The 12,398-nt window shown below is 42.3% G+C and overlaps 1 pseudogene; it reads left to right on the top strand.

The window, feature by feature from the left end:
• The window catches only part of LOC140694673 (trafficking protein particle complex subunit 9-like), a 109,420-nt pseudogene extending 97,293 nt beyond the window's left edge, over window positions 1-12,127 (top strand).
• Window positions 12,128-12,398: the final 271 nt, after the last annotated feature.

The raw sequence follows: 12,398 nt of genomic DNA, 5'->3' as shown, positions 1-12,398 counted from the left end.
ATTCGTAGGAAATGGTATGTGGCAATAAGAGAAAAAGGTAGTAAGAAATTGGAAAACTAGAAAATAACCAATTCTTCCCCTGCTGGGGGACCGTACCCTGTGTCTCTCACCCCACTCACTGCCTGTCACCTCCTCCCTGCCGACTCCGTGTTCAGAAGCCACTCTGAGCCTTTGAAGAACATTTTGCCTCATGACACTGTTGACTAGGACCTGCGACCTCTCTGTCCCTGGTTTACTCTCTCTTCAAAGCCATTTAAATTTCTTGCAGGCTCCTCCACTCAAATGTAAGAATAGCCCCTTTAAACTTCTTGATGCAGCTCCTTAATGAAGATCTTGGGAAGGAAACCTAGCCAAAACCTGGGAGGTATTCACAGAGTGAATGTAACCTGAGCATTTTTTGACGTTCAGAATCAGAGCGGTGGGAGACACAGGAAGGCCTTTTTAAGTTAGCAAGTGGAAAGAGAAAGGACTCAGGATGTTTGAGACTGAAACATCTCGGTCCCAGCCAGCAAGGCACCTGCGTTCAGGATGGTGTGTGGGGAGTGCAGAGTTCTCAAAAAGAAAGAAGTGGTGGGATGGCAGGGAGGACATTTAGGTACTTAACTGGGGAAGGAAAAAGTTGGCTGAACAATTCATGGTTGAACAAGAGGATTGTGACATGATGTGCTTGTATTTTGGAGAGAAGGGTTTTGTGGAGCCAGGCCTAAGGAGAAATCTCTCTGACTGGGGAGTCAGCACAACAAAAAAACACACAGAACCAGGCAGACCCCATGGCCCCTGATGGGGGAGAGGCTGCCCACCAATTGGAGACCTGGAGGCTGCTTCTGTCCCTTAGCTGGGACCTCAGACCTCACTTCACATCCCAGTCCTGTTGATACAAGAAAAAATATGTGGGGCATGAGAAGGGCTGTGTCCCAGGCTTCCGTTGAGCCCCTGGGATGTGCCCCACCAGATTTTGTTCCTTGGCTTCATGCAGTAAAGAATTCAAGAACAAGCCAGTGTTGAGTAAAGGTAGATTTATTCAGAGAGATACATTGACAGGCATGAGAAACGCCACGAAGTATGGGGGTTTGATGCTCAGATTAAAAGTAGGCACACACTCCACAGAAATAGTGTGGGCCTTCTCCGAAGAGGTAGAGAGAGGGGTTCCTGGGATGTGGCTCTGTGTTGCTCCTTTTCTTGGGCTTCGTGGTTTCATATGCTAATAAGTAGAAGGACCAGCCTTAGGGCAAGGGGCTGGGATTCCAGGGAGTTGGCCATTTTCCACCCTTTGACCTTTTGTGGCTAGCCTTGTGACGGCCATGGTGCCTGGGGCCGTGTTATTCACCATGTTACTATTACAATGGGTGTATAATGAAGCTCAGGATCTACTAGAAGTTAAATCTCTTCATCCTGAGCCTCAAGACCTATTGGGGGTTGAATTCTCCACCATTTTGATGTTAATTGCTGTGGTCTTTCTTGAATGGCTTGCTCTGCCCCCTTCCATCCTGTCTCACTGTGATGACACAGAGAGAGCAAAGGCCGGGCCCTGCGTGTGTTCCTGCATTTAACAGCGGGAGATGTGGGGTGGGCTGAGGATGACTCTGAGTGGTGAGAAATATGTTTCAGATTTTCCCACATGAGACATGGGGACCTGCTAGCAGCCATTGCAGATTTATCTCACGGGCATTATCGCTTGTGTTGTTACGGAAACAACAGGCCAGCCAAGAAATAAGCAGCACTCAGAGGGTGGGAGTACTGAGATTTATTATGCCAGCGGGCTCAGAGGGGCTTCTGTTCCCAAGCCCTGAGCACCTCCAAGACGTGCACATGAGGTTTTATAGGGTTAATTACAAGTATGGGGCTTTTAGCCAATAAGGCTCGAACAACAAAAAGCAAGGAATCAGTACACTGAAGCTTATCAATTTGGAACAGATCACGTTACTGACAATTGTTGACCTTGGATTTACGAGTTAGCTTGTTAGCCCAGTAAACTGACACTGAACTTCAGATTTACGAGTTAGCCCAGCAAAACTTAGATCAGTAAACCGACACTTATCACACTTAGATTTGTGACTTAGCTTGTTAGCCCAGCTGGGGTTTTTGTTCACAGTGTCACTCATCTTTTCTATTTTCCTTTTATTTTTAAAGTATTTAATCCAAATTTAATATCAGGATTTTTTTGGAAAGAAATTTCTCTTTTTCTTTTCTTTGGGGCTCTTTTGGGGGGTAGGTAATTAGGTATATTTATCTGTTAGTGGAGGCCCTGGGGCTTGAACCCAGGACCCTGTTCACACTAAGCACACGCTCTACCACCTGCCCCATCATCTTTTTCTTTTTGCTTTAGCTGCCAAGAATCTTACAGCTGAATTTCTAGTCGGCCTTTAACACTTGCCCTGACTTCATGGAATCCATTTTTATGAGTTTACCTCCCCCTGGTTTCATTTAAGTATTGAATCTCCATTTTCTCTTCACTCTCAGTTTTGCCTTTTTGTTGTTATGGTTGTTAAGCTGTGTTTAAAAAATTGTTTAATTTCTCTTTTAGCAGGAGGCTGAAGTAAATAAATATGTAAACAAACATCACACTTAAATGCTTTTATATATTCTAAGCTGTTTAGTAGTTAATTAAAAACCAAATTGAATATTAAAGGGATAACATTTTTAAATTATTTTTTAATTTTTTATAAATACATAGCTGATTTAAAATATATGTTTCAGGTGTACAATAGATGCTCCATTTATAGTTACTGTAAAACATTGTCTGTATTCCCTGTGTTGTAAGATACATCCCTCTAGATTGTTTACATTACATGTTGCAGTTTGTATAAGAAAGTTGGGTAACGCAGAGTCTGGAACGTGGCTGTGTATGACTCAGGTTCACGCTCACCCTGCCTGTCAGAGCTCAGGCCTTCACTCCTTTCTGCAGGGGAGCGAGTGGAGGCAGCTCTCATCAGCGCTGTCACCACCCTCTGAGTGGCAGTGACAGCAGTGACTGTGTGTGGACGTGAAAATTGTTGTTCCAAGAGTTTTACATGCTTTTCTGCATTTAATAATTAAAGCCCTCCTGTGAGGAAGGGTTTTAAGTTTTTAATGAATAATACATTTTATTTTGATATTGATAGACTTCAAAACTCCGGAAAATTTACAGGAGTAGTACAATAAATGCTTAGATACAGTTCACCTTAAAGGGCACTATTTGCCCTTTTGTGACGGGCTTATTTTAGCATAAATTTTCAAAGTTCATTCATATTGTAGCCTGAATCAGTACATTATTCTTTTTGTTTGATAATATCCTTTTCCTTTTTTTTCGTTTTTGGTCTATTTAAAAATATTTTCATTGAAGTCTAGTCAGTTTATAGTGTTGCATCAGTTTCTTGTGTACAGCACAAAACTTCAGTTAAATAGGAACATACCTGCATTCATTTTCATATTCTTTTTAAACATAAGTTACTATAAGTTATTAAATATATTCTCCTGTGCTATACAGTATATACTTGCTGTTTATTGTATACATACTCAGCATCTGCAAATCTTGAACTCCCAATTTATTCATTCCACACCCTCTCCCCTCTGGTAACCATAGTTTGGTTTCTATGTCTCTGTGTCTGTTTCTGTTCTGTAGATAAGTTTATCTTTTTGTTCCTTTGTTTTTGTTTGTTTTTTTGTTTTAGATTCCACATGTGAGCGATCTCATATGGTATTTTTCTTTCTCTTTCTGGCTTATTTCACTTAGAATGTCATTCTCCTGGTCCATTCATATTGCTGCAAATGGCATTATTTTATTATTATTTTATTGCTGAATAGTAGTCTATTGGACATATATACTACAACCTCTTTATCCAGTCGTCTGTCAGTGGACATTTAGGTTGTTTCCATGTCTTGATATTGTAAATAATGCTGCTGTGAACATTGGGGTGAAACTGTCTTTTTGAATTACGTTTCCTTTCGGATATATGCCCTGGAGTGGGATTGCTGTGTCATCTGGGCCCGCAAGGTTTTGTCTTTTGAGGAACCTCTATACAGTTTTCCACAATGGCTCCACCAAACTGCATTCCCACCACAGTGTAGGAGTGTTCCCAATTCTCCACAGCCTCTCCAGCATTTAGTGTCTATGAACTTCTGAATGATGGCTATTCTGACTGGTGAAAGTTGATACTTGTTTGCAGTTTTGATTTGCATTTCTCTGATAATGATATTGAGCATTTTTTCATGTGCCTGTTGGCCATTTGTATGTCTTCATTGGAGAAATGTTTCTTTAGGTCTTCTGCCCATTTTTGGATTGAATTGTTTGTTTTTCTTTTTTATCAAGTGTAAAAGCTGTTTACATATTCTGGGAATTAAGCCCTTGTCACTTTCATTTAATGCAACTATTTTCTCCCACTCCATAGGTTGTCTTTTTGCTTTAATTTTTGTTTTCTTTTCTGTGCAAAAGCTTGTAAGTTTAATTAGAACCCACTTGTATATTTTTGCTTGTATTTCTATTGCTATAGTAGACTGCTCTTGGAAAATATTGTTGAGATATATGTCAGATGTTTTGCCTATGTCTTCTTCTAAGAGGTTTATAGTGTCTTGTCTACAGTTTTTAGTCTTTAAGCCATTTTGAATTCATTTTTTTGTATGTTGTGAGGGGGTAGTCTACCTTCATTGATTTACATGCAGCTGTGCAGTTTTCCCTGCACCATTTGCTGAAGAGGCTGTCTTTGCTCAATTGTATGTTCTCACCTCCTTTGTCAAAGATTCAATTACCAAAACTTTGTGTGACTATTCTTGGTAATTTTGTTTATCCATTCATTGATGGATGGATATTTTTAGTGACTTTTAGCTACTCTGAATGATACTGCTATGAATATTGATGTGCAAGTTTTTGTGAGAATACATTTCCATTCTGTTGGCTGTACAGTTGGCCCACCATATCTGTAGTTTCCACTTCATGGATCCAGATGGCTGATTGCAAAGGGACTTGATCATCCTTGGATTATGGTATCCAGGGTGGGGGTTCCTGAAACCAACCCCCCGAGGACACTGAAGGATGACTCTACATGTAGGAGTGGAATTGCTCAGCCACATAACTCTAACCTTTTGAGGAAACATCGGGCTCTTCCAAAGAAGCTGCACCATTGCCCCTTTCCAACGGCTGCATATTGAGGGTATCCATTTCTCTGCCTCCTGATTGACACTTGTTATTGTCCATGTTTTGATTATAACCATCCTAGTGAGTTTAAAATGAGATCTCATTTTGATTTTGATTTCGCTAGTGATGCTGACCATCTTTTCAGATGCTTATTGGCCAATTGTGTATCTATTTAAATCCTTGGCAAATTAAAAAATTGGGTCGATTTTCTTTGTATTGTTCAGTTGTAAGCATTTGTTTTATATCCTGGATACTAGTCTCTTATTAGATATATGCTTTGCAAGATTTTTCTCCTATTCTGCAGATTGTCATTTCACTTTAATTTTTTTAAACATTAAAACAATTTCTTTATAGGGGAGGTAATTAGATTTATTCATTTTGTTTTTCTTCCTTAGCACGCACTCTATCATTTGAGCTACCCCTTTCCCCTTTCATTTCACACTCTTGATGTTGTCCTTTGTAACAAATGATTTTAATTTGATGAAGTCCATTTTATCTATTTTGTTTTATCACTTGTGCTCTTGGTATTGTATCTAGGAAGCCATAGCCTATCCTATGACCACAAAGATTCATACTATGTCTTCTTTAAGAAAGTTCATATATTTAGTTTTTACGTTTCTGTCTGTGATCCATTTTGAATTAATATTTGTTATATAAAATACGGGGTCCAGATTCCAGATTCATTCTTTTGCCTTCAGATACCCAGGTGTCTCTGCTCCATTTGTTGGATAGACTATACTTTCAATGGAGTGTTGTTGGCACATTTCTGGAAAACTGACTGTAAATGTAAGTTTCCCCCCAGGATTTTTTATTGTGTCTCATAGATTTCTGCATCCAAACTTATGACAGAAGCATAATGACTTGAGTGCTATAGATTTGCTGTAACCTTTGAGTGAGTCCTCCAAATTTGCTCTTCTTTTTCAAGATTGTTTTGGCTGACCTGGGTCCCTTGCTTTCAATATGAATTTTGGGATCAGTTTTTCAATTTTTGCAAAGAAGTCAGCTGGAATTTTGATAGGGATTCCATTAAATATGTAGATTACTTTGGGAAGTCTTAACATTTTTAACAATATTTTCTACCATTGCATGATCATGGGATGCCTTCCATATATGAAGATATTTTAAAATTTTTTTGGTGATACTTCAAAATATTCAATGTACAAATCTTGTAAACTTTTGTTAAATGTATCTCTCATTTTATTTTTTATGCAGTTGTAAATGGAACGGCTTAGCTTCATAAGGGTGGGACTATATATATCAATTTATTTATTTCTAGGATTCCTACATAGCAAATACACTAGGTTTATATTTGCTACATTGATCTATCCACAATTCTTCCCACCCCCGTGTCATAAGAAACCAAGACCCAGCTTAAGCCATCTGAACACCTATGTGGAAGTGAGAAATGAGACTTTGGGTGGGGTTTGTGTAGATGATACTGAGATCTTATTCAGGATGGCTTCATCTTAATTTCTTTTAAACAATCCTTTCAGAGTACATAGTCAGATACATTAGGAAAATGCTGTTTTGATGTGCGGAGGAGCTAAGACTATAATTTTCAAGTAATTTCTAGTGAGAGTGTTGTACTTGAAACATAATTTGCATCAATCTTTGAAGATTTATGTTTCAGGAGCTTTGAGTAAATAATACCTGTCTTTATTCAATAACTACAACTAAATGCTCAAGCAACATGTAAGAGTTTGAGCAAACTGCTCCCGCCCCGTAGTGCTGGTTGGTTGCAGCTGTAACTGGAGTCAGCGCTTACCTCGCCCAGTACACTTGTGCTGATCTGCTCAAAACAGTTCGTCCAACAGTTTGTCGGTAGTCTTTTAGACAAAGCCATAAAGCATTGATTTAAGGTTGCTGGAATGTAATCTATTCTTATTAATATTAAGTAAGCACATATTGAGTACTTACTGTATGTTGGGAATTGTCCCTCAGCCTCACATGAATATTACTTCTAATAAAACCTCTCATATTTCCCTGTTATTTGCACTTTACAGATAAGGAGACTGAGGATTAGGTCTTCTCTCTTTTGGGGGGAGCTCATTATCAATGATGGGAAGTTGTAAGGAAAAAGATATTGATTCATCCAGAGAAAATATTTTTCTGAGATTCAGTATTGAAGAAGGTAACCACTGAAGAGGGTGATCATTGTTTGAGTGAGACGAGCCCCGGGTTGTACGGAGTCAGCATCCCTGTCCTGGACGCTGCACGTGTAGAGCTGCGTGGTGGGTGAGGCGGCGCGGCCGCGCAGGGAAAGCGGATGCCGGGCCGTTGGGCTGTGCTCAGGCCCGGTGGGGCTTTCTCCTAAGAGCAGTGGACCGTCATTGACAGATTTTAAGTAGGCTAGTGCGATGCTCTCGTAGATCACTTTTGTCTTGTAGAATGCTTAGAAACATTTAGAAGGCTCGGCAGGAGGTGATGTGATGAGTCAGATTAGGGTGGCTGCGAGGTGTAGCAGTGTTCAATTTTCAAGTGATTTTCAGTCCCAGGTTTGTGGCTCAGTAGCCGTGTCACTTTGGATGACACACCCAAGGAAGTGAAACAATTTATCTAATCAATAGAAGCAGTGATGTACCGAACTCCCAGGACTGCTGTGTAGATCCAGTGAGATAACGTGTGCACAGTGTGCAGCATGGTCCCCAGCACAGAGTCAGTGCTGAGGGAGTGCCAGTGAGTACCTGGTAGGACAGGTGTGGGTGGTGGATCTCGTTGACTGAGGAAATTTGCCCCTGAAGGAGGGGTCTTGTCACATCTGTGAGTGATTGGCCTGAGCTGGGAGAGGCAGGGAGACCTTGCCCCCGACCAAGGGCCCTGGGCAGGATGGCTATGGGAGGAACACTGTGAAGTTAGCTCTTTGCAGGTGGAGTTGGAGGTGCCCTTGAGACGTCTAAGTGCAGTGTCACAATCACAGAAGTGTTCTGATCCCGGGCTGTGCATTTTCCTGCTGAGATATTGATCTCTGAACGCGAAGACATACTTTACAGGACAAGTGAATAGTAGTATCATCTCTCATCAAAGCTCACATCTCTTTATTCATCACTCACTTTGCTAATTGGGTACTTACAGAACACACTTCACTGTCCTCCCCTGGGCTCAGGCTCCACAGAAAAGAGCTGGTGAGTCTCCCTCTTTTCCAGAAGAAGACACACTTAGCTGGTAGACTTCTATACCTCGCCAGACTTAGAATTTTAGGTTGTTGATTTAATTCTATTTTCTGTTGGTCATCTCCTGACAGGAGAGACGTTTTACCTCATGGTCAGGTTTCAATTAGCTGTTACTGAGAATTGCTGGTCTGATCCATAGTGTATTTATTCTATTAACTTTGTAGAGTACTTATCATTTTTCTGTCTTTGCTCTTTAATTTTGTTTGCCCCTTCAATTTTCTATCTTATTTGGGACCTTATTTTATTTTTTAATTAAAAAATGTCTATTAGCAGTTAACAAAACAAAAGCAAAGAAAAAATGCACATGATAGCTAAATTTAGAAAATATCTTGTGTGTTTTCTGTCTCAGCAATGGAGGGTTCTAGAAACTCGTGAAAAGCTTCATTACATAAGTTCCTTTAAATTCTGATTAAGAAATAAAACCTTCCTTCCTCATCTTTCAAGCTGCACAGCTAATTGTCAAGAAAGTGAGGGGAAATTCTCAGAAGCCAAGACAAACCAGAAAGCAGGGATTCTGGGAGATACGTGAGCCTTAGAAGCCCTGGGGTGCCGGTTGGCTCCTGAACTGAGTTTCAGTTGCCCTGGCAGGAGGGCAGGAGGTGAGCCTGTGGCCTCTCACACTGGGAGTTGGATGGCTGTTCTTATATAAGGCCAAACACATCCTGAGAATCCTGCTTTATAAAAGGTTGAATTAGAAAGAAAAGAATAAAAGCATTCCTCAAGGCAAGGAAGTAAGGAAAGTAAAATTTTTTGGAAGCGGGAAAAATAACATATCCAAAGTAAGGATTTAGTTTAAAGCTGTTCTGGCATGAGAGTGACCACAAACCCATGGCAGAAAATCACAGCTCCTCCCGGAAAGAGAAGGTGTGTTTTGAATGAATCAGTGGACAGCCATTCTGAAAAAGGCCTCCAGAGTCTTCTGGATCAAGATACTGGACTCAAACACCTCCCTTCCATGGTCTCATTTAAATAACCAGAAAGGTTTTAAAGGAAAGAAGCCATAATCATAGTTCTATTTATTGACATTACTTTATGCTAGGAATTCAAAGGTGACTATGGAGTTGTCTCCTCTTTTATGGACCTTACTTTCTATTTGACATAGTTGGGGAACTTGGTGGAGGGTGGTGTTAATATGTTGCAATTAACCAGGAGAGGAGTTTAAGAAAGCAGTGAAGGGTTGGTGACATTTTTCGCTGAGGACAGTCCTGTTCAGTTGGCTTGTAATTACAGGCTCGTTGAGTTGTCACTGGAGGGAATTAATCTTAAGGAATTTGGACTTAGCTCAGGCCTCTTCAGAATGGACAAGTGAACCTGGAGAAAGACAGTCAAATCTGTGCAGACATTGAAGTTCACTTCAACATGTGGTATCCATGAGCCAAAGATAGGACTAGTAGGCAGCACTTCTTGAGGACAGAGGAGTGGTTTTTAAGGTTCTTCAAGAATGAATCCCAAGGTACCGGGATGGCCAGTTGTCAAACTGTGACTTTGCTCTTTGGACGGTGTATCCACCAAGGGTATTGGCCGTTTATAAGTTTCCATTTCTCCTTAATACATGTCAGGTTATGAGGACGTGGGCATAAACGTTTCACACCTTGTCAAGGTGACTTTGGGTACCTGCCTAGAATCATGGGCACAGTTGCGGCTGCGTCATACATCTTGCCGCACATCCCGCTCCCCGGCTCCGTGATCACGGCAGAGTGGTTCCTTATTGAGCTGTCCATCTCCTCTGTGACATCGTAACCAAACAAAAGATTGGAGAGTATTAGCTTGGCTTTTTTCTTTTCTAACATTCCCTTCAAATTATGATGACTGATAGTGGACCCAGTTACGTTTGCAGATGATTTACAAGTAGGGCTGTCAGTACAAACCTTGTAATCCCCGCTGTGTGATCTAGAGAAGAAAGTTACACTCTTTCCAAATTGTTTTGATGCACTTATGTGGGAAAATGATGTATGTTTGAATATGTATTTCCTCTCTTACTCATCATGGCTAGAGATGAATATTTGTAGACATGGAATGAGTACTCTGTATTTGAACTGTATGGTCCCCTAAATTCTCCCCAGCTTTTTAAAGTCATCAATGGAGTGCTACCTCCAGAGTGCCGCAAAGCATCCAACACTGCCTGCTCTTCGGACACTGTAAGTTTCCAAGTTGGAGAAGGCTGCTGGCTGGTGAGGCAATCTCTCGCACATCTCTGGTTGGGTGATGTGAGCTGAGAACACAAGAATTGGCAGACAGTAACTAACCACGATCACGTCCATTTCTGGAACACTCATGGAGGATTTTACACCTATGCTAGTGGAATACGTTATTTCATTTAGTTTTCCCAAAAATCATAATTAGATTTTATCACCTGTATTAAAAAGGAAACTGTCAAAGCGAGTGACGTGCAGACTTTGGACTGGAACACGGGTCTTTCTGATCCCTGTCTCTGTTCCCTCCCCGGCCTATCCTTGCAAATGACCAGGAGACTCTTCCTCTGTCTTGAGTTTCCCTCTGATGTTACCGCTCTCTTTGTTTCTAAGAGAGGAAAACAAGTCTAAACTTACTTTCCAGTTGGAAATGGAATGGAGAGTTAACGTTGGAAGCCGGGAGAATCTGTCCTGTGATGAAGTGGTCTCCGAGCCACTTCCACTGGGATGTCACATCACTGTCTGGGCCCCTTGCTCAGCCTGTGCACAGGTGACAGCGCAGTTGTGCCGAGCAGTCCTCCCGGACAGGGCAGTGGGTTGGAAATGAGTTTGGGGATTTGGTTTCATTACACAAGTTCCTGAGGGCCTTGACCTGGCACTTCGAGTGGGAGCATTCCCTGTCCCACAGACTGTGCTCTGGGCCCGTGCAGACCTGACGTGGCCTCAGCCTGAGTCTCAGGGCCCGTGGTGATGAGGAGCATTTTAGCCCAGGGTCTGCCGGAGGCTCTGAGACTACTGGGCTGTGGGACTTTGTCCAGGATGATAATAATTCCTCCCCGAGTTTCAGATTTCCTTGCCTGTGAGCCGGGGTAGTAGTTGTTTCTGAGATGATTGTAATGATTCAGTAATGGGCGCAGCGTGTGCTGACAGGTAGCTGGGTGCTTTAGGAGCAGAAGTCGCAATCACTCTGTCAGCCTCTCCCTGTGCGCTCTGTGCTTTGAGAAGTTGTGTGTTTGGTGAAAGTCCCGCCCAGACCCTAGGGTCTAGATGAACTGTTGTTCCTATACTTTCCCTTCCTTTTCCTCTTTCCCTTCTCTGTGTTCCATGTTTAGGTAGCAGATTCCTCTATTTCAGGGAATACGGGCTTTTCTAGTAAAGGGACAGGTGGAATGCGGAGAGGTGGGGCCCAGAGGGGGTCTGGAGTGTCTGCACAGTGCTGCTTCCCTGCGTTTCTGCATCCGGTCCCATCAGTGCACTAAGTCAGCCTTCCTCTTCCTTCCTGTGTCATCGGGTCTCTGTTTTAAGGGAAAACCATTTTTATGGGTCTTTTTTCACTTACGTGTTTCATTCAGATGCTTGTTGCTTTTCTCCCTGTGCTTCAGCGTTCCGAGGAGAAAATTCAGCCGTGCAGCATCCTCTCCGAGCTCTACGAGTTGATCGGCTTCCACTGCAAGTCCACCTTCTTCAAGCGGGTGGCCCCCGTGCGGCACGCGGCCCCCGGCATCCCGGAGCCTGGCGGGAAGGCCTGCTCCCGACTCCTCCTGCAGACGCTTCCTGGCTACAGTCTGTCACTGGACTTGCAGGACTTCAGCAAATGTGTTGGAACTAAAACATTGCTTCAGCCCCATTAACCATGCCTGGTTTGGGCCCTGCTGTCCTGCCTCATCAGGGTGAATCTTGATTCATTTAGAACAGGGCTCAGCAGACTTTTCCTTTCAAGGGCTTGGGGGTAAATATTTCAGGGTCTGAAAACCTCCTGATCTCTGGTGCAGCTGCTCAGCTCTACTGTTTAGATGCCAGAACAGCCAGATAGTCCACACACCCATAGAGCTTTATTAACAGCGGTGGCTGGGGCTGGATTGGGTGTATGAACTGCAGTTTGCCCCCACAGCCTCCTCAATATTGACACCTGCACCAGAGTGTACATTTGTGACAATGGGTGAACCTACACTGACATGTCATCATCACCCATAGCCCATAGTTGAC

This window comes from Vicugna pacos, unplaced genomic scaffold, assembly GCF_048564905.1.
Source record: "Vicugna pacos unplaced genomic scaffold, VicPac4 scaffold_77, whole genome shotgun sequence".
Taxonomy (NCBI): domain Eukaryota; kingdom Metazoa; phylum Chordata; class Mammalia; order Artiodactyla; family Camelidae; genus Vicugna; species Vicugna pacos.
This window is presented reverse-complemented; position numbering and strand designations above follow the sequence as displayed.